Source organism: Canis aureus, chromosome 23 (assembly GCF_053574225.1).
Source record: "Canis aureus isolate CA01 chromosome 23, VMU_Caureus_v.1.0, whole genome shotgun sequence".
In the NCBI taxonomy this organism is placed as follows: Eukaryota; Metazoa; Chordata; class Mammalia; order Carnivora; family Canidae; genus Canis; species Canis aureus.
Genome location: NC_135633.1, coordinates 6,627,845 through 6,650,040, shown reverse-complemented (window position 1 = coordinate 6,650,040; position 22,196 = coordinate 6,627,845). Strand labels below are relative to the sequence as shown.

Sequence of the window (22,196 nt, the reverse complement as noted above, 5' to 3'; positions counted from 1 at the left end):
AGAGAGAGAGAGAGAGCAAGCAGTGGGAAGGGGCAAAGGGAAAGAGAGAAGGAGACTCCCTACTGAGTAGGAAGTCCAATGTGGGGCTCAATCCCAGGACCCAGAGATCATGACTGGAGCCAAGGCAGACACTCAGCCAACTAAGCCACCCAGGCACACACCCCTACCCCAGCCATGGAAAATTACTATAGAAAAAATACTCTTGGAAATAGGATATTTTGTAGCCTTCCATCAGAATGCTGAGTTAATAATCTAAGCCACCCTAGAATCCACTCTGTGCAGTGTCTGGCACATAGTAGGGGCTAAAAGAATATTTGTGGACTGAACTAACATTAAAATATATTGACCACAGTCTGGATTTTTTAAATTGTGTCTTCCCTAGAGTGTTCTAGGAATTTGCAGAACACTGCTGGCTCACCGACATGTCAAAAGGATCTTTTGCCAAATTTCATACCAGGATTGCGTGTATTTCAAGCTGTTCTGTTACATTTGCCAAACAGACTACCTTCTCCACTTCCAGTACAAACTTATAATTCAAAATACACACACCAAGAAGAGCGATTCATTACCATTTTGGTCACTGGATGAAGTCATAATCTTTGTTTGATTCAAACGACTGTTGTTGTTGTTGTTGTTGTTGTTTTCCCCCTATCAGCCAGGGGTCCTGGTCTAGTGTAATCTCTCAAACACATGTAAATGTTTATGTGATAGAATTGTCAAATAGCAAGAAAGGATAAGAATCCATACTCAAACCACAGTCACTGAGCTCTCCATGCTGGTAGTAAATATTCTGGTGCACTCTAGTGGTGGAAGGAGATAGACTGGGGAACTTGGAGGTGCAAGAGGATTAGGAATCGTGATTATCACTTTGAAAAATGTGCCTCCAGTTGTGGGTCTCAATCCATGACCAAAGTAATGTTTCACATAAAAGCTAGAATTGACATAGGAACTTTGTTCTTTCCCACCCAGAAAATACCGGGAGGAGAATGACTACCTGGCTTTAATAATAGAGCACCTCCGTTTAAATAGAAATACAATATGTATTGCTGAAGGCATCCTGTGTTTTGTGATCATTTTATTTCTGACCGAGTGGAGTTCATTGTTATCTTCCCATTGGGAGAGTAAGATGTATTTTTCAATAAAAAGCTGCCAGGGACTAGGGTATGTGCATGCAAATAGGACAACAGTGGTCATAAATGTAAATTATACATTTGTACACACATTGAAAAAATGTTCATTCTAGATGATTTTGTAGTTTCTTCCTATCTCCCCATCATGCCCCTGGCTTTTCCTCTCTGTAATCAACTCTAACTCCCAGATCTCTGATTATTCACTCCTTGGCTCACAAAAACCTCCTTCGGGTGCCTCTTATTTTATTTCCTTGCTGCTGCTAATCCCTTTTTCTGATCATTTGTATCTCCACAGATTGTAAATTTCTGGTAGACTCAGCTGTGCTTGATCATCCCTGCCACATCCCCCAACACCCTGCACAGTGCTTGGTGCATAATGGGCATTTGGTAATATCTGATGAGTGAACAAATTTATGAACATCCTGACCTGCTGTTTTAGAGACTCATTATAATGATGGATTATATTCATAAGCCTGCATCCTCTGAAGTCCCCAGCTCAGTCCCAAAAGCTAGATGGCAGGGAGGTTGGACCTCTTCGCAGTTTTTACCCTTTGAGAACCAGGTGGCATGCCAACAAGAGTTAATTTCACACTGATTCCTTTTCTTCTAAGGGATCAGCAGGATCTTCTAACTTTGGATACCTTAAGGGGGAAGGGGAAATTCACTCAGACAACTTGGTGTCCAAATTACCTTATAAAATTTAAAAGTATGTGTGTGAGTATATGCATAATCAAGGGTGAGAGGGGCACAACACCCACCTCTGTGTTGTCCAGTAGAAAAAGCCTAGGTTTAGGAATCTAGAGAACTGATGTGGATGCTCTACAACCAACTCACCGCATGGTCTAAGACAAGTAATGGTTCATCCATAGGTCCCAGGTATGTTATTTATCAAAGTAGAACCGTAATACACAGACTCTAATGAAACAACAGATGTGAAGTGTTTGGCAGAGAAAACAGGGCTCTAAGAGCTAACTTTTGTTTTAACCATCTGGCTTTTGGGGGTATCATGCATGATACAACCTTAGAGGAAACATTTGAATTCATTCATTCACTTAATTGACAAATATTTTGTGGATCATCTATTACGTGCCAGGCACTTTTCTTGGCATGGGAAATAAATATAATGTGAGCAAAACACACACTCCTCTGCCTTCATAGAACTTGTATTTTGGTGAGAGAAAATAATAGCAAATAAACAAATAACATATATGAACATAACAAATTCAGTGTTGTGAAGAAAACTAAGGCAGGAGAGAGAATGATAGGAGATGCAATTTTATAAAAGGTGGCCAGGTAAATACTCTCTACAGAGGTGACATTTACAGCAAGCTCTGAGTGAAGCAAGGAAGTGAGCTATGTGAATACCTAGAGGAGAAGCATCTGAGGCAAAGGAAACAGAGCATCAGCCCTGAGGTAGGAGAATGCATGTATGGGATCAAGGAAAATCAAGAATGTCATTGTAGCTGAAGTGAGTTAGCAAAATAGAGAGCAAAAGGAAATAGGGTATAGAGGGGTAGCCAGGGGGGTCATATTAGGCGATGTCTTAAAGGCCATGAAGAGCTTTTCAAAATAACTTTTTTACAATAGCTTTAAATTCTAGAAAAGATGCAAAGAGAGTATGAATAGCTTCCCATACACGCCCCACACCTGGTTTCCCTTATTATTAACATCATACATTAGTATGTGTGTTTGTCATAACTAATATACCAATATTAATATATTATTACTAACTAGAGTCCACATTTTTTTATATAACAATAATTTCTTCTGTATCAGAATCTTATTCAAGATACAACATTACATTTAGGCATTGTGTCTCCTTGGGATCCTTTTTGACCCTGTATGACCATTTTTGAGATTTTCTCTGTTGTTTTTTTTTTTTTTATGGTGATTTTGAGAGTTTAGGGAAGTATTGGCCACATATTTTATGGAATGTCCCTCCACTTCAGTTTGCTTTGTTTATAATGCGGTTATGGATTCTTGAGTGGAAAATCACAGAAGTAAAGTGCCCCTCTCCTCCTATCATATCATGGGTACATGTTATTAACACGACTTATCACTGATTTTGCTATAACCTTTCACCTAAGGTAATTTTGCCAAATTTCCATCACTATTTCCCCCCCACCCCCATTTTCATATAATACTCTTCCTTAGAAGGGCGTAAATATCAGCATCCCAGACTTAAGGGGTGGGAAGTTATGTTCCATCTTCTTGGGGGGATAATATCTATATAACTTATTTGAAACTTGTCTGCATAGGAGAGTTGCCTATTCTTCTCTATTTATTCTTCATTCATTCATTTAATCAACCATGTATTTATATCAGTGTGGACTTGTGGATACTGATTTTATATTGTGCGTTATAATCCAATACTACATAATTTATCCATTGCTCAGCTTGTTTTAAGTGTAGCCATTGGGAGCTCTTTCAGTGGGTTCTCATGTCCCTTTGACCTAGCCCATTATTTTATCTGAGCTATAGAGAGACAGACTCACCGTAATGGAAGCCATTGAAGAGTTTTGGGAGTCCCACCTGCATTTTAGGAGTCCCATGGCTACAGTGTAGAAAATAAATCACATGGTGGCAAGCACAGAAGGAAGGAGTTTGTAGGGTAGCTCTTACTCTAGTGTGGGTGAGCCATGACAGTGGCTTGGAAAAAAAGGTGCAAGAGTAGAGATGGAATGGAATAGGATTTCAGATATAACTTGTACATTGAGTTACAGTATTTCCTGGTGGATTGAATGTGGAGTGTGACATAAAGAAGAGTCAAGGCCAGGGTTTTTGTTCTGAGTATTTGAATAACTGGTGATACTACTTACTCCTATGGTGAACGCTGGAGAGAGGGCAGTTTTGGAATTCCAATGCATACAGTATACATATATCAGATCCACACTAAATCAAGCTCTACTTAAAAGAGCAATTGCCTTGAAAACCTTGTTTTGACTGGGTTTTCTGAGGGAAAGTAGCAGCATGATTCAAACACAGGCTCTTGGGCCAAGAGAGGCAGATGGTAGCTGTTCCTCAGGCTTAGGCTTAAGGGAAGAGTTTCCATTTATTTTTCTGAATATAGTTCCCAGTATCTTAGTTTATAAATATTTCTCTCTGACTGTGAATCTGGGCCTGCTTTGTCTGTATACATTCAACTCTCGTAGCCTTGGGCGAAGCTAGTCATTTGGAAATCTGAGCGCTCACCATAAAAAGCAAATCGAGGCAGCCCTAAAAAAGGTAAAATTGTTCCTTCCAAGGAGTAAGAATACTGAAAATGAGACTTGATTTTGAGAGACTTGGGTTCTGGATGAAGATATTTATATAAGTTCTCTGAATGAGTCTATGAGTAATTCTATTAACCAGCAGATATCGGCTATGGGCCTATTGTGTGCTATCCTTTGCCTATGGTACCAGGGCAAGAGTTGAAGTTCACTGACCACCCAGGGGATTAGAGATACCGCGCAGGAGTCTAGCATAGGGTGGGATCCACTGGGTGTCCCATCAACGGGGTATATTGTCATACTCCGTATCATGTACTTTACTCCTCTGGACCATCGTACATGCTGCTTTCTCCATCCGGATGATACTTCTCTTCCATCTCTGCCACTTCCACTTATGCCACTATTAATGGTACAATTTGCATTACATTGACTCATTATTTTTACTTAATTCAACTTCGCTTTTGCAATAATGCTTGTAAAATCCAATTAAAAAACCTATTGTATTATTCAACTCATGAAAACCAGTATATACTAGTAACATAAAAATAATGTTTTTGTTTCAAATACAATAAAAAATCATTTCTCATAACGCCATTAAAGTGTACACCATTCAAGACCCATTGGGTTATGTTTCACTATACACCTATTGTCAATAGATTGCCAAGTCTCAATTGCCAAATCCTGATTGCCTACCCTCCCTTTATCCATACCCTCTGCCCTGCATCTTTGTAGCGCTCTCCCACTGTGGACAAGGTGCACATCCCTGCCCTTTGGGATGTTAGCAGACAGACTGCAAGTGAATGGTTTCAATCCTGTATTTTGAGCCCATCAAGGAGAAAGACTGTGTTAAAAGTTTGCTCAGCTGGGGCCTAGCACTCAGGAGATGCTAGCAGAAGCTTGTTAAGTACCGACTGATGCTATTACCATGAATGTGATTGTCAGCAAAAGCTATTACAAGTTTCCACTCCAAGGTATTTCACTTGCCATTCCCTTTCCCTGGGAAATTTTCCCCTCAATACGCACAGAGCTCCCTCTCTGACCTTCTTCACTTTTCTGCTAAAATGCTATTTTAGCAGAGGCCTTCCCTGGGATAGGCAATCTATCCACATTATCACCACCCAGTCACTGTCATCCCTCTGCCTGTGATGCTTGTCCTGGGATACAGGGGCCCCTCCTGAACGGTCCTGAGCAGGGACTGCCAGTCCTTTGAAATCATGCATAAAATTGTGAATGGGATACAAATGTTCATTTTTCTCGTGAAAAATTCCATAGCTTTCAACCGTTTAACAGCACCAGGGCACCAAAAGAGGTTAAGGACCACTGTAAGTTCATGGAGTTTTGTTTTTGGTCAGAGAACTATGACCTTCTCACATGTTTATGTGCTCGGCATCTGTCTCCTCGCAGACGTGGTAGGCAAGGACATTACACTGGCCAATTAGTTCCTACTTTCTAAAGTTTTGGTTATTCAATTCTATAATTAACCATTACAAAATTGGGTGACCTTTATGGTAAACCTGCAGCGCAGCAGAGATCATTTCACCTGGGAGGTGCTTGTAACTTCCTTCAAGGTAGTGAAGCATCTTCCTACAAACTATGCATCCCAAGCAGAAAGAAACCCTATGGAGCAAACATCTTCCTCGGCCATTCATAAACATCCCACTTTGTGAGTTGCCTTTTGTGCAAAGAAAGTCACTGTCTTTGTAGCTATCAAAAACTGTGCTATGACTCATATTCCTCTCTGAATGTCTGCTCTCTGGGTTTATAGAACAAGTGGCTTGATTTACATTCTGGCTCTGGCTACTGAGTGCAAAGCTGAGAGAAGGCGCTTACCTTCTGTTGGTCTCCATTTCTCTTTTGAAGTTAGAATAAAAATAGTATTTACGGCATGGAATTATTCGGAGTTTTATGTGACTTAATGGCTATGAGGTGAATAGGCAGTTCATAGCATATATGAGCATTCAGTAAATGTCCAGTTATAATTGTTGCTAGTGGTTATACCTTCATTGAGTTTCTCAGCCTGCCAGGGAAAGGGATATATTCATAATTACCTTTCAAGATCCAACAAGATTGTGTGTGTGTGTGTGTGTATGCGTGTGTGTTTCCATTTGGGGTCATCACCAGAGCTTTTGATACAACTGCATTTATGACAGTGTCTAATCACAGTGTTTAAAGTCAGGAAGACGTTCCTATAATGATTTATGAAAGTTCTTCTTGGACTTTTACATACTGTTTGGTGCCAGGACTGCCATGAATAGCGTGATCATAGTACGCTGTATACGCATCATGTCATTCAGCACCGACGACTTTATGAAGTAGGGGTGACCTCATTTTGCAATAGAGAAAAATGAGACTCATAGAGGCTATAATTTTAAAAGATGGCACAACCAACAAACACCAGCCCCACCTTGACCTATTTCGTTCTCCAGTAGTACGTTGTCTCTTCAATACCGCCTATAATTCCACTACTCCAACACAGCAACCATTTCTCTATTTCTGTGCTCTTTCATCATGCATATCTTCTTATTTTGGCATAAATATAATTTCCTATCCTACTCCTCACCTAGTATTACATTATAAATGATATTATTAAAGTTGTTAACAATTTTCAACCTTCTTGGCCGACGAAACCACTGAATGACTTTCCCCTGGTTTTAGGTGTTAATGCAGTCTCCAATTTCTTTGCACTAACAGATGATACCAACATAAGCATGTTTCTACGTTTTCTACTTCCTTTGAAAAATTTCTTTGGAAAAATTAACACAAGATTAGTCACCTTAATTATATAAAATATTTTACAGTCGATTGATACTAATGAATTATTTTTTTAATGTTATATCAATCTATTCTATGACCAGTGGTGAATGTACAGGTTTCCCACCATTTTGTGACATTAAATATTATTATTCTTTGTTAAAATAATTTGTTAAAAGATTTTCTTTCTCTATTTATTTGGGAGAGAGTGAGAGCACAGATGCATGAGAGAGGGGAGTGCATGAGTCGGGGGAGGGGAAGGGCAGAGGGAGAGCCTGGCAAGGCAATGTGGGACTGTATCTCAGGACCCCAAGATCATGACCTGAGCCTAAGGCAGGTGCTGAACCTATTGAGCCACCCAGGTGCCCCTCAACTTGCATTTTTGATTGTTTATTAAGGATGTTTACACATTCTTATTTAATATTTATTTAACATTTCCACATTTTTGAATTATTTATGTGTGCTCATTATCCATCTATCCACTATAATCTTGACTTTTTTTTCCTTTATTGATTTGTATTTTTCCAACAAAACACTTTTTTTTCTGATTTGAGTTTGTGTAAACAATTCCATAAGTTGTTACTTCTGTTTTTCTTTTGCAAAATTTAAAAGATTGTGTTACAAATTAAATTATTCCTATAGGAGGAAGAGGTACCTGTAATTATTTGGGGGGAATAATATTTTCCAGATAAAATATTTTACATGTACACATCAAAGAAGTTGTACTTGGTTATGGGGCATATTCTCTAAATGTGCCTCAATGAGTTCTCTTGTGCCATATTTTCCTCAAGTGGACTAGTTATTTATGAAATTCTCTGAAATTCATGAATAAAATGAAATATACTGGCACCTAACTGGTTTAAATATTGCTTGAAAAGGACATTAAAAAATTTTAAATCCATGGGTATTTTTAGAAAGTTATTCATTTATTGGATTGAATAAACAGCATTGAGTTACAAATTTCATGGTTAAGCATTCTTTTTCTAGAAGAGGAATGCTAATCTCTGAGTTATTATTCACATTGTTCTTTAAAAACCTGTGATTTTTCATTTCATCTCAAGCTAGACCCATCTCCCACGAATCTCTTTATAGATACTATATGACAGCTTCAAAGGTGTCATGGCAGCAATTAAGTATCTCATAACTTATAATAATACCAATCCTTTCCTAAAACCTTGGATTTGAATGTTAATTAAGCAATTAGAGGCACAGGGGACAACCACCAGATGATGCTTCCTCAGAGTTTAGTCAGCAGACAAAAATGATGAATTCTATTAAGATTGTGTTCAAAATTAAAAACAAATCTCAAGCAACCTCAAATAAAACCCAAAATAACAATTATAAAAGCAATCTGAGAAATAAGGGGCTATTTTGTTGTGGGGGGGGGAGCTTTTTTCATTTTAATGGCAAATTCCATTAATAAAACATGAACAGGAATTCTTCATCCAAGCTTTTCCCTTGTGAATCATTTTTGAACTGTTGATTTGAGCAAATCCTTCAAAATGGAGCACGATATTAAAACCAAATCCACAAGGTACAGATGGAAAGGCAAGCTTTTAGCATATGTTTGGATTTTATGGATGACCGGTTCATTCTGATGTGCCCTACCTATTAATGAATTTCCTCATCTTCATACAATCCAGACTAGATCAGCAAGTTCAAAGTATTCTTTTGCTGCAATTGCTCACCCTCCCTTTATCTACCCCCTCTCAACACTCCCCCTCCAACCCTAACCCAAGGAAGGGCCCTGGCACAATGATGTCACCATGTGGGGCTCCAGATCCCCATTTGCCAAGACTGTGGATAAAATCTTTCTTTAGAGGGGTGAAAGCAGTAAGAGAGCTACCTGAATAAAACTTAAATACGAATTTATAAAAGGTACCATGTTTTGAGATTAGCTGATTAGCTAACACTCAAATTTATGATTTTAGAAAGATAATGACTCCACCCAAGGTGATTTTGTTACTAACCCAAAGAGACTGAGATTTGAATTTTTTAAATTTTTTAAAATTATTATTTATTTATGATAGTCACAGAGAGAGAGAGAGAGAGAGGCAGAGACATAAGCAGGCTCCATGCACCGGGAGCCGGACATGGGATTCGATTCCAGATCTCCAGGATCGCGCCCTGGGCCAAAGGCAGGCGCTAAACTGCTGTGCCACCCAGGGATCCCTGAGATTTGAATTCTTAAATGGAGGTCATTCAGGTTCTCTTGGAGTTTTACTCTCCCCTCCCCCCGCCCCTCTTGGTTTTATTTTTCTCTTTTCCTTTCTTTTCTTTTTGGTACTTTTTAGGAAAGTTCAACTAACAGTCACTGGTTTCAAGCAGCCCATTAAGCTTGACTACTTCTACAATGCTCGACTGTTTTTTAGGGGTCTAAATCTCCATGTAACTTAGCCACTCTTGGACTTTTGCCCTCTAGCTCACTGGAAACGTCAATGTCTTTCGGAACCAAACATTTGAACATTGATCGAACTTTGCATTTCCACAGATGAGGACCATGAAACTCAATATATGCAAACAAGGATAGCAGCAATAGGGGAGAGTGCCTAAAAACACGTATTGTGGTGATAAAATCAACTCCACCAGACTAAAACAGGACATAACAGAAATCAATGCGGAAAAAAAAAATGTCACAGTGCATCTCATGTAGTTAGGGTATGCACTGTATTGGGATTTCTTTTTTCATTTAGACATCTTAAGTAAACTTAAGATCCTGTCAAATTGGGATCCCAAGTGTGCATTGCTCTATATTGTACATAAGCATGTACAATAGTTCAGTTCAATAAACATTTAGGAAATGCCATATCCTAGACACTATGGTAGACACTGGGCACAGAGAGATGATAAGGCACAAGTTTGCTTATTGAGTGGATGAATCAATGGTAAGACACTTTGAATTGTGTAAGAAAGGATATGGGCTCTTGATGCACCTGAAGTGAGGACAAGGGGAGGCAAGAGGATTTCCATCGTCATTATCATCATCACCACAGACCACCCTCATAGAATACTTACTCTGAGCCAGACCTTAAAACCTGACACGTGTTAAGTCATTTAGTCCTCAAAAAGATCCTATGAGGTTGAATTACTCTCACTTTAGAGATGAGAAAAACGAGGTGTAAAGAGGTGAAATAATATGTTCCAGGTCTTATAGCTAATAGGGTAGAGCAGAGATCGGAGCCCAAGAGTCTAGCTCCAAAGTCGACTCTTCATCACTATGTCATTCTTCTTCTCACTACAAGAGACAGAGAAAGTGTTGAGACAGTTTTCCAGTGTTTTATCTCCTCTCCCACCTCCCCAAGGCTGAGGACAGAAACCCCTCCACTTTCTTCCAGAGGAGCTGTGAATGCGAACTTAGCTTCTTGATCACCAACACTTTCCACCCCACGCGGCCTTACTGCCAGCTCCATCTTGTGAATAATGAGGAGGAATTGGAAGCGAGTCCTGGAAGCCTCCCTCATTCTCTGACTTCCCAGGAAGATGCTAATTTTGTGCTAGTTGGCTCCTATTTTATCTGATTGCTATATCTTTAGCATATCACTGTGTTTTGAAGTTGGCAAACTACCTGAAAACTTTCAGAAAAAAAAGAAAGAAGAAAAAAAGAAAGAAAGAAAGAAAGAAAGAAAGAAAGAAAGAAAGAAAGAAAGAAAGAAAGAAGAAAGAAAGGAAGGAAGGAAGGAAGGAAGGAAGGAAGAAAGAAAGAAAGAAAGAAAGAAAGAAAGAAGAAAGAAGAAAAGAAAGAAAGAAAGAAAGAAGAAAGAAAGAAAGAAAGAAAGAAAGAAAGAAAGAAAGAAAGAAAGAAAGAAAGAAAGAAAGAGAACCAGCCATTGTCCATTATCTTTTCTTCTGTTTTGTGTTTTCTTTCCCTTCCCTGGAAACTTGCCTTCAAGATTCTAATGTTTGGAAAAATATTCAGAAAGAATGAAGAACAATGGAAATCCTACATACATGAACCAAGAAAATGAAGTGTGAGTTTGGGAGAATTGAGTGTTATTGCCTGGGAGTATTCCGCTGGGATGGGGCCTGGGCTTCTAAATCTACAGACGAATCATGCCTTCTTCTTTTCTCCTCATACACAGGTTTTCCTGAGTACTTGGCTCAGAAATCAAACAGCTGCTCCACTAATTGCTTTAGGCCTCTAGTGTTAGTTGTTAAAAATACCTCCCTGGAAGGAGTACTGCCCTCACTGGTTAGTACTGGGCACAGGAGTAGGCAAGACAATTTCTTGAGTTCTACGATTTGATGGCAATTAGAAAGCCAACACCCCAGCCCACACACAGCTAAGCTAAAACAAATCTCTGCCCTGCTACACCTACTTTTCTCTGTCTCTACTGGCACAGTGCTATGTCTGCTGGGGCCTCTTTGACTCTCTTTCCAGAAGCAATACCTCAATTTCTGAGTCAGTATTAGGGCGAGTAGAGTGACCAATAATAATTAAATTTGAGCATCTACACTGTGTCAATGGTGTGTTAAACACTACTCATCAAGTAAATATGATCTGCTTTCTTTTTGCAGATGAGAAAAATAAAGCAGGAAATAGTTAATAGCGTCAGAAGCAGGTAGGACTGAAAAATTAAGCTATCACTACGATGACCATACATCTTGGTTTACAAAGATTGCCCCCTGTGACACTCACTGTCTTCATATTATTCTTAATAACCCCCCTCTCCTGCACTCTCAAATGTTAGTCGTATGATGACCCTGGTGATCATCCTTGTTTGAATTGGAATTCTGTGGCCCCAGTAATTCTGCTGGGTTCTAGTGTCCTTTTTAATCTCTTATCTAGAGTCTTATTTACTTCCAGTGAGGCAGGAAATCTAGTACAGAAATGGTATAGGGTCTAAATGTCCCCTTTAGACACCAAATTGCGTTTTTTTCCTAATTCTGATTTGGGCCAACTTTGAAACTTGAGTTTTGACTAGGTTGCGCCTCCTGTCAGTTAGTTTAGTATTCAAACCTTCTATAGGGCTACTGTCTTTAAGTAGTTAGGATTCTAGCAGAGTTGATTAATACTGACCAAATCCTGGACCAAAACTAGCTTCTTATTGCTTCTAAAAGATTGGGGAAATCTCCTAAATGTACAAGACAAGGCCCTTGATGCTTTTGGTTACAGTCTGGTTGGTGTCAGCTCCTATGCCTGGATTAAAAAACCGAAAAACAAAAATGGGGGGGGTAGGTTAAGGGTGAAGCTATACCAGCACCACCGGAGGAAAAACCTTTCTGCAGATCAATAGGGTCATGCAGGGTGTTGTGGCTACCAGAGGTCCTGGGCCACATTAAAGTAATCATAATTATATATCTAAGTAAGAAATGCAAAAGATCCATTCTATGGTTTGCTGGTCAAAACAATCCTGGGCAACTCTCTTCTCTTAAAGAGAAGAGCTCCTTGGTTGTTAAGATGATCAAGCCCATGACCTATGAGGAATTCTTTCATTCATTTATTCAACAACTATTTATTGAATGCCTATTATGTACGAGGTGGGGCATGTGCCAGTGTTGGGGATCCAGAGTTCTCTGCCCTATAGAGCATGGAGTCCACTGGGGGGCACAGACATTTACCGAACAGTCGCACAGATATAAAATTACTGACTGTAACAAAAGCAATGAAGATGTGCTGTGTGCTTTAAATAGGCGTAACTGGGGATCTGTGGGCAGTGTATGACACTGCTTCTCTGAAGAAGCAACAGTTGGGCTGAGCTCCGAGGACGAGTTAACAGTTAACTGGGTAAATGATGAGGGAACATGCAGGGCTGGGAAAGGGCATGCACTAAACTCTTGCATCAGGAAGGAGGAGCCCATTCCTGGACTAAAAGAAATGCGAACCCAGAGAAGTCTTATGCTTAATTTCAATAGCAGATGGCAATGGTGGGATGAAAGTGGGGTAGACTTGGGCAGTGTGAGAGCTTTCCAGATACCCTGTCTTCTAGAAGGGGAACTGGCCTGCTACAGTACCATTGGGTGGAGGTATAGAAAACTATTTTAGTTTAAAATAAAAAAGAACTTCCTGTGTCAATGTTTTGAAGGCAACCAGTTTCTGTCTTTGGAGCTGTGTAAGTGTAAGCTAGATCACACTTTGGATAGAATCTTGCAGAGATGTTAAAAGGGTATTGGAGATGTTGAATATTTAAGTCCATTTCAATGAAAGGACTTTGTGAATGACATACTTTCAATTAAAAACAAACGGGGGCGCCTGGATGGCTCAGTTGGTTGAGCATCTGACTCTTGATTTTAAGTCAGGTCATGATCTCAGGTTGTGAGATGGAGCCCGGGGTGGAGCTCCGTGCCAGACATGGAGGCTGCTTGGGATTCTCTCTCTCCTTCACCCTCTGCCCCTCCCTCTTTAAAACAAAACAACACAGAACAAAAGAAAACAAATAAGAGCAAAGCAAACTAGTCCTCCACAGAGGCAAAGTTCTGATGAAAGGATGCCATTACAAGTTGCCCAAGGAAAAAGCAAAGTTTTAGTGATTTCTTTCTGATGACATAATAGTAAGATTTTCAGAAGTCTCAGTCCTGGCTAAAGTTAGTTATAATGTCCTGGAAGTACAGCATTTACATTTTAAGAAAGTTGTTTTTTATCTTGTTTTCCTGTTCCTCACCACACCCCCACCCACCCCTAGAGATGTCAAAATGTTGAAAATGCTGACTCCCTATTGCTGATTGTGGCTAGTGAAGTAACCTGAATGCAGCTGAAGTGTGAAGAGTGAGAAAACAAGAGTATGAGCAGATAGTACCAATTTTTTACCTCCAAAATTGTAAACTTTGACTCAACTGTTGAATAAAAACTATAAATGGACAAAGGTGCTTGTAAGGCAGCTATCTTCTGATAAACCCATTCTTTTCTTCTAATTCCTTCTGGTTTTGTATTTTTGAATGATCTGGAATTTCTAGATTTTCTTTGTGTACAGCGTACTGTACAGTCGTCCTTGCTAGATGGCCCACTCAGTCATTTTTGTATAAGAGAGTTCTTTCTCTTGCAAAACAACAAGGAGAAGAAGTAATATTCTTCATATCTGTTTCTTATCGTAATATGAAGTACCTTAATCAGTGGTTTTGGACAATTATGAAGAACCCTTTTTTTTAAGGCAGACATACTTTGGTTAACTCTATGCAAAAGCCCTGTGTGCCTTTTATAGACTCTCATAAAAACGTCTTCAAGCCAGACATTGAGTTTTACAGAAACAACACTTTCTAGTTGCCTCTCAACCACACACACCTGAAACAAACACACACGGACGCACACACACACACACACAGTAGGCTGAGGATGTCCCTAGTTTATCATGTCCTTTTTTTATGGATAAGCCAATCACCTCAAAATGACTATGGGATTTTTTTTTCCTGACTCTCACATCATAGAAGTCATAGGTCTAGATTTTTTTGAAGGACAAAGAAAGTGCCATCATCCCCCTTTAATGCCAATGTTTCCCATTTTCATATGTTTTTCCTATGTCTCTTTTACCAGGAGAGCATCTTTAAATTTTCAGATACCTTGGAATTCTCTAAGCCTTGTTGGTAAACATGCCACAGCATCTAAAGCCCCTAAGAGGGCCTTCCAGTGACTTGAATCTTTTCTATAAGCCAGTATTTGCTTCAAGCTCCAGATAAAAGGTAAGCTTTCCTTTAATTAGAAAAAATCTTTCTAAAAACTGCCTATTGTATTTCCAGGAATGTGGTAGGTACTGAAGTTATAATGATGAATGCAATTTTGTTGTTTTGAGATGGCTTACAGTAAGGAGAACCTGGCAAAGAAGTAATGATATACAGTGATAAACGCTAATAGAAGTATGAACATTTTGCATGTCAGGATTCTCAATCCTTTTTGGGTCATGGACCCTTCCGAGAACATAATGGTCTGAATTAGTTATCTGCTTTATACAATAAATATTTGCCTGAATGCTTAGCAGGTTAAAATAACATTATCTCATGCATTTACTAAAGGTCAAGAATTTGGAAGTAGCTTAGCTGGACAGTTCTGGTTTAATGGTATCTCATGACTTTGCAGTCCAGCTTTCTGTTGGGGCTGCTGCCAGCTGAAAGTCTGACTGGGGCTGGAGGCTCTACTTTCAATATGGCTCATTTCACACTATGGCTATTGGAAGGAGACCTCTAGGAGTTCTCTATAGGCCATGTCAGAAAAACTCCATTCCCAGCCATACGAGCCTCTTTATTGGATTGATCATGACATGGCCGTTGGCTCTTCTCAGAGCAAGTGATCCACGAAAAAGCCACGATGTTTCTTGTGACCTAGCATCAGAAGTGACATACCATCACTCATGCAGTATCCTACTGGTCTGTAGACCAAGCTTAACAAAAATTGGAAGAAGACTACAAAAAGACCTGAGTACCAGGAGGCAGAGAGTTTGGGGGCCATCTTCAGAGGTGACTATCACATTCTCTGTGAACCTCTTCCCAGAAAATACACCATAAACTTTGAACTAAGAAATGCTATACTAATAGGGGGCCAAATATATCACTGTGCCTAGAGAAGCCAGAAAGCTTTTGCAAAAGGTATGAGTTTAATTACAGCCTTACAGAGTGATAATTTTATCAGTGGGTAAGATAGAGAGGCAGGTGGTTATACAAATAGATTAAGCAGGAAAAGCATAGTTACATGACAAAATTCACCCCGTATTTGGGAAATCATAAGAGAGCCAATATGGCTGAAGCATAGGAAAAATGAGAGACAGAAGCATGGGTCAGATCACAGAAGACCTTGAAAGCTATGCCAGTGAGGATGACTTTTATTGTTCATTGTGGAGAACCTGTGAAGTCATGTAAGGACCTGATTTTAAAACCCAATTTATATCTTAGAAATATTTTTCTGTCCATTAACTACAGATGGAAAGCTGAGAACTCAGTTGGGAAGCTATCACACCGGTATGGAGACAAGACACAATAATGACATGAGCTGGGCATGAACCGAGGGAATGGAATGGAGAGTTCACTTCCAAGGGTGTGTTTGGAGGTAAAATGTATAGGAATTGGTAACCAACGGATGTGAGAGATTAAAAAAAATAAGACATGAATGAAGCTTATGAGCTTTCACTCTGGAAAACTGTCAAAAAAGGGCTCTATCTGGGGAGGTGATAAAGCATAAATATGAGTTTGGGATATCTGATAATTATTTTTCAATATGTATGTCCTGGAAAACCACACACATGAAAACTTCAAAAAATCAGTTTCCACAGATGAGTAGGTTTAGAAAATACTATGAATCTTATGCCATTGGAGATTTACAATGCGCATCGATGTATTAAAGATCAAAGTTTTCTGGTTTTTTTTTTTTTCCAAAAGAGACCCATATATTTTCAGGGTAATAGTTCCCAAAAATATTTGACAATAGAACCTTTTGCTCAACCTCCATGAACATTGCAAACCTAGCATTCTGGGTAACAATTGACACTTCATAACAACTTACAAGTTGCTCAACCCATCAGTAAATACCCAACAAAAACTGCCGAAAATGGCATTGCAACAAGGTAGTCACCAATTTCTTGAGCCTCACATGAGACACAGCAAAGTCTTTAAGAGCCAATACTTCTTGGAATTGATAAAAAAAAAAAATCAAAATGAGCTTCATTCTTTTGGCTCTTTCGGCATTTGTAGTTCCTTCTATCAGAGCTAATACATAATAAGGTCTTTTAAACTACGCCAAGAAAATTTGTACCCTGGGGAATAAAAATGTTTCCTAGCTGAAAAATTTACCAACTTTTTAGCCTAATACAAGAGTTACCTGTTGCTATAGAACAAATGTTTGCCCCTCCCCCAAAGCACTGTCCTATGTCGAGATTTTGAAATGAAAAAGACATCAGGGACCAGATGATAAGTGGTGTGTCAGCCAATATTTCTTAAGTGAGTGCTGCTTATAAGAACCTGACAACAGGCTGACATCACATGATCTTCCCTGGATTCTGAATCCCCATTTGGAAAGTGAGGAGAATTTTTAGTAAAGCTCACTGTGGAGCTGGAAATCCTCGATGGTTCCTGAAGCTGAACAGAAGGGTTTCTACACTTATAAACGCAGACACTGAAAATCACCCAAGGAGACATAATTTGCTTCCAACATATAGTGTTTTTTCGGCTTCAAATTTCCGAGTGGGACCCCGAATTGACCAGCATGTTAGCTGGAGAAGGAAGAGTACAGCAGTTGAGACCAAGGCTTAAGTGGGGTGAATCCTAATTCTGCTCTTTATCACCATGAAACTAACGAAGTTACATAAACTTGTTTTCCTTGTTCCCTCGGCTCTAATAATGCCTAGATCTAGGGTTTTGTGAAAATTCAAAGGCTAACTCACAGAAGCCTGAATTAAGAGGAGCTATGATTGTCAGCGCAAAGGCAATGTCTGCATATAACCTGGATGGCCCTGATACAGAAAACATTGATAGATTTCACAGGGGTGACAAAATAATGACAATACCTTAGATTTGAATAGTGTTTGAGAGCATATGAGTGAGCGATCCCACATCTCTAAGCCCATTCGATAATAAAGCACACTTCTCAATAGAATCGTGTTAGCAGAGCTGCGTCCAGCGGCTGGTGGGAAGCGGAGAAGCACAGCGAGCCAGGCAAGCCCAGCACCGACAGCCATTAGTGAGAAATAACAGATGGTGTCTCATTTTTTGCTATAGGCAAAGATCCAAATGACATGACTAAATAGAAAGACAGCCCCATAGGACTGCATTTGGGCTCCTACTGAGCACGGAGCCTGAAAGGCAGGGACATTTTTAATAACCTTTCTTTGACAAGCTTAAAGCCATTTAATGTCTAAACCTGTCATACACATCCAGCCAGGAGAATAGACCTCCAGAGAAAACCCCAGAGCACAGTCTCACCTCCCTGTGAAAAAATAAAAAATGCACGCACACTTTACAAAAAAAAAAAAAAATTAGACAGCAAGGTCACAAAATGCTAACTTTCCATTTAAATAAAAACAGTCATTGCCCTTCTCACGGCAACCTTCTAGACTTGCTTTCCATTCTGCCCTGGATGAAAAGTTGAGTTTCCATCCAGTCATTATTTAAATAAAACAATAGAGGACTCATGGCTGCTTTGGCTGAAATCTTAGTTCAGTCTAATTAGAAGGAAATGCATTATAAATTATTATGTGTTGAAAGTCTGCACCAGGAAAAAGAAAGAAAATGAACTCATAATTCTTTATATATTGGATTTCACTTTTTCATCAATCCCAATGAAACAACAAGTAATTGCTTCTTTTTTAACAGCTTCTGAAGTAAATGGCAAAAAAAAAAAATCGGTAATCAACATGATTAAAAACTTTATTATTTTGTCTATTGCTATAATATTCAGTAGCGGTGCACCAGTGCTTCTGCAAAAACATTCACTATAGAAAATTTATCTAATAAATTGTATTTGTTTTGCAACACATCAGCTAGTAGGAGCATTCGTGTGGACATGAATTTGATTTTCCCTGGAGTCCATGGCTTCATTTTGCCCCAGCTGTTTCATTTTCTTCTCATCACCAAATCATTTTATTATAACAACTTCCCAGGCCTTACTCTCCTATAGTTTTATGTGGCTGCAAACACAGAAGAGCTGCCTGAATTCTGAGTAGTTGGTTGAAGGTTTACATTTAAATTCTGCCTTAAATGTACATTTGTCTGGAGGAGGAAGGCTGATAGGGAAAAAAAAAATAGCTAGAAACGTACATTTTATCATTACTTAACTATACCACGTGAACACTTACTTACAAGATCTGCAATGAGGAAAAAAATCACTTTAGTGAAAACAGGAATAATATCATCTGTTTGTTCTACAGTTTAATGAATTAAACTCAAATAAAAGAGGCTTACTTATTGCTGCCTGTAGACAGACCTGGCGTTACTATCCATATCTCCCTGATAAATCTCTCACGCCAAAAGCAGTATTTCAAGCTTGAGATGTGTGTTTACTTGCCAATTCGGTAACACTGTTAAGTCCATGAAAGAGGCCCTTTTCCTTGTTTACCACCGTATTTCCATGCCATGCATGTAGGGTAGGTTTTTAAGGACTATTTGTTGAATATGTAATGTAATTAGCAGCACAAAGATGGATAGGACTCCCAAAGCGCAGTGAAACAGAAGCAAGCTGGAACACATTTCACCCTGACCACGCCAGAGGAAGTTAGCAGGTGAAAACTGTGGGTCCCAGTGATGGAAGGGAAAAATGTTCAAGCTCATTCCTTCATCAGGGCCATTTCCTAAACCCCTAGCCTTTGCCTTCTTTCCTCCATCCCTCCTTTTCAAAGGATGTCTACGCTCTTCCGCAGCTCCACATAACCTCGCATGTCCATGGGTATCTGGATGCTTCACCTCTGATGGCCACTCTTCTCACTCTGGTGAACCAAAGACTCGTTGCATTCCTGTCCCCTCTTTCTGCAGCGAGCTCTCTCTCCTGACCGCCACGCTTACGTTGCTGCTTCTGGTGGAGGCCACCTAGCAAATCCTCAGAAAATGAGTCCAGACACAAGGCCGCGATTGGAGATGGTTGGAATCACAATTTTCAACTTTATGATGGTGCAAAAGCCAATGCACTCGGTAGTAGCCGTTCTTTGAATTTTGGATTTTGGCCCCTTGCTGGTCTAGAGGGTACGCGTGTGGCAGGCCGCAGCCTGTGCTGCTGGGCAGGGCGGCCAGCGCAGCTCCCCGTCTGCCACATGGTCACAGGGATAGACAATGACACATTTAGAATCATTCTGGACCCATTCAACCAATCTCTCTCACTTTCAGTTCGGTATTCGATGGATTACCTGAGCTACTCAGCACTTTATTATAAAATAGGCTTTGTGTTAGAGGATTTCGCCCAACTGTGGGCCAACAGCTGAGTGTTCTGAGCCCGCTCAAGGGAGGCGAGGCTCAGCTGTGACGTGCCTTGCTCAGGGTGTTAAGTGCATTTTCAACTTGTAATATTTTCAACTGATGATGGATTTATCTGGACATAACCCCGTTGTAAGCTGAGGAAGCTCTGTAGCGAGCAAATGGGTGTATTGCTTTCATAGTCAGAAATTCTAATGTTACTGTTTTTTTTTTTTTTTTTTACAAAAAATTCATTCGCATTGTGAATCTTGACAAAACCATTGTTAAAGAGTTTGCAGCCAATATGGGTTATGAACACCTGGTTTATTTCTCTGTACAAGAACATAAATATCTCAACATTAACAACATGAACTTCAAACATGTCGTTCCAGGAAAATACAAATGACACATCCCATTTCAAGGGTTTGAAGACATACGTGACCTCTCAGTGCTAAATGCCTGGAGGATAGGGGCACCTGGGTGGCGCCGTTGATTTGTGGCTGAGTCTAGACCCTCAAGTGGCTGAGTCTTGATTTCGCTTCAGGTCATGATCTCAGGGTGGTGAGATCAAGCCCTACCTGGGGCTCCCCACTGGGCATAGAGCCTGCTTAAGATTCCCTCCCTCTCCCTTGGCCCCCCATTCCTCTCTAAAAATATAAAGCATTAAAAAAAAAAAAAAAACCCTTGAGGGTTGTCTTCTCCATATCAGTATAACTGCTCAGCACTGAGAAAGAATTATTTTACTTAAAATAATGTAAAAATAATAGGCATAAAAATAAATGTTTTTTTCCTTGTTCCTTCTCTGATGTTCAAAATCCTAGTTTCTCTCTAGGCTACCTTTAATTCTTTATATAAAAATATTCTTCTTCTTAAGAATCCTATAGCATCTAAATAGATTGTTTTTCATGGTTTAACCGGCAATGCTTTCTCTCAAACTGGATTTTAAGTTCCCCGAGGGCAGACAAGGCCTATGTGTGTTCATCTTTATATCTCTAGGTTTAGCACAATAGCCAGTCAAGAGTATTTTAAAAGGTGTGTTTATTGAGAGTCAAACAAAAACCAGTCCGTTGTTTTTCCCAGTCTGTGGAGGGACTCGAGGACTAATATGTGTACAGCAAGCTCCTCCAATGTTTGCTTAAAATACATCGGGCTTATAGATCAATTTTCCATATAGACAATTTCTCCAATCAACATAACAACATTGTTATTACTGATAAAACATCATTGGGGTGGGTACATATATTAAATCATCACAGTGTACTCTTTAAATATCTTACAATTCCATTTGTCAATTATATGTCAATAAAGCTGGGGAAAGAATTTAATAAAAGAAGGCTGGTTTTAAAAGGAAAAAAATGGCTTTATTCATGAAAGATAGTATTTATCATCTGACTCTTGCCTAAAGCTCCTCTGGAGAAGTGCTCAAATCCATCCTATAAGCCTGGATTAAAGCTTAAGTGATATCTGAATATAATAATGCAAAAAATCACTTGTAATAAAACCTCGTGTATATATGTGTGTTTTCTTATCATTACAAAGCTAATTCATGTCTATTCTTCAGCATAACCCTTTAAATTCTTTTATTTAATCAAGTAAATATTTGAGGCTTCACTGTGCCAGGTATTGTACCAAGTGTTGTAGATACAAGGATAATCACAAAGAAAAATGTTGGTCCTCACAGAATTCATGACTCATTGGGGGAAGCAGAGGGGGTGTGGATTAGTTAACAAATATTTATGAAGCAGCAAATTAAGTGCTATAGATTTGGAATTACACAATGCTAAAGGAGTATATTTAAGAGTCTTTAATCCAAAAAAAAAAAAAAAAACAAGAATATCTATCTATACTCATTTTCTATTGAAAAAATTTGTGTGGTTATTTTCTGTTACCGGTTTGTTTGAGCTCATTTTAAAACTGTTCCGGCATTAAGGATACCTTCCCTTTCGTCCCTTGGGATCTTTTAAATGGGAGTATTCAAGCTTGTATTAATGATTAAATAAAATAACACATATAAAGCACTGAGAAGAGTACCCAAAACAGGGTAAAAGTTCTTACTGGCTTTTGATGTGCCACACAGTCTCCTAGGTACAGTAATAATGGCAATTAGTTGAGTCCATACAACAGCCCGATAAGTTGAATGTTATCATTATCATTCCCATTTTAAAGATTAGAACACTGAGGCTCAGAGTTCAAGTAACTGGTCTCAGATCACCAGAGACTAGCGGTGGTGCAGTCAAGACCTGAACCTTGGTCAGCCTGAATTAATCAAGTACATGCCTGCCTTTTCTGTTGCACTGTGCGACCCTCAAGA

The 22,196-nt window shown here is 39.3% G+C and overlaps 1 long non-coding RNA gene across 2 annotated transcripts in view; it reads left to right on the top strand.

Moving 5' to 3' along the window:
* Positions 1 to 21,399, top strand: part of LOC144294525 (uncharacterized) — a 105,513-nt gene extending 84,114 nt beyond the window's left edge. For both annotated transcript variants that reach the window (XR_013361888.1, XR_013361887.1), the window contains 2 exons: positions 14,556 to 14,701; positions 15,932 to 21,399. This is a non-coding gene — a long non-coding RNA (uncharacterized LOC144294525). The remainder of the gene's footprint in view (positions 1 to 14,555; positions 14,702 to 15,931) is intronic.
* The last annotated feature ends 797 nt before the right edge of the window (positions 21,400 to 22,196 follow it).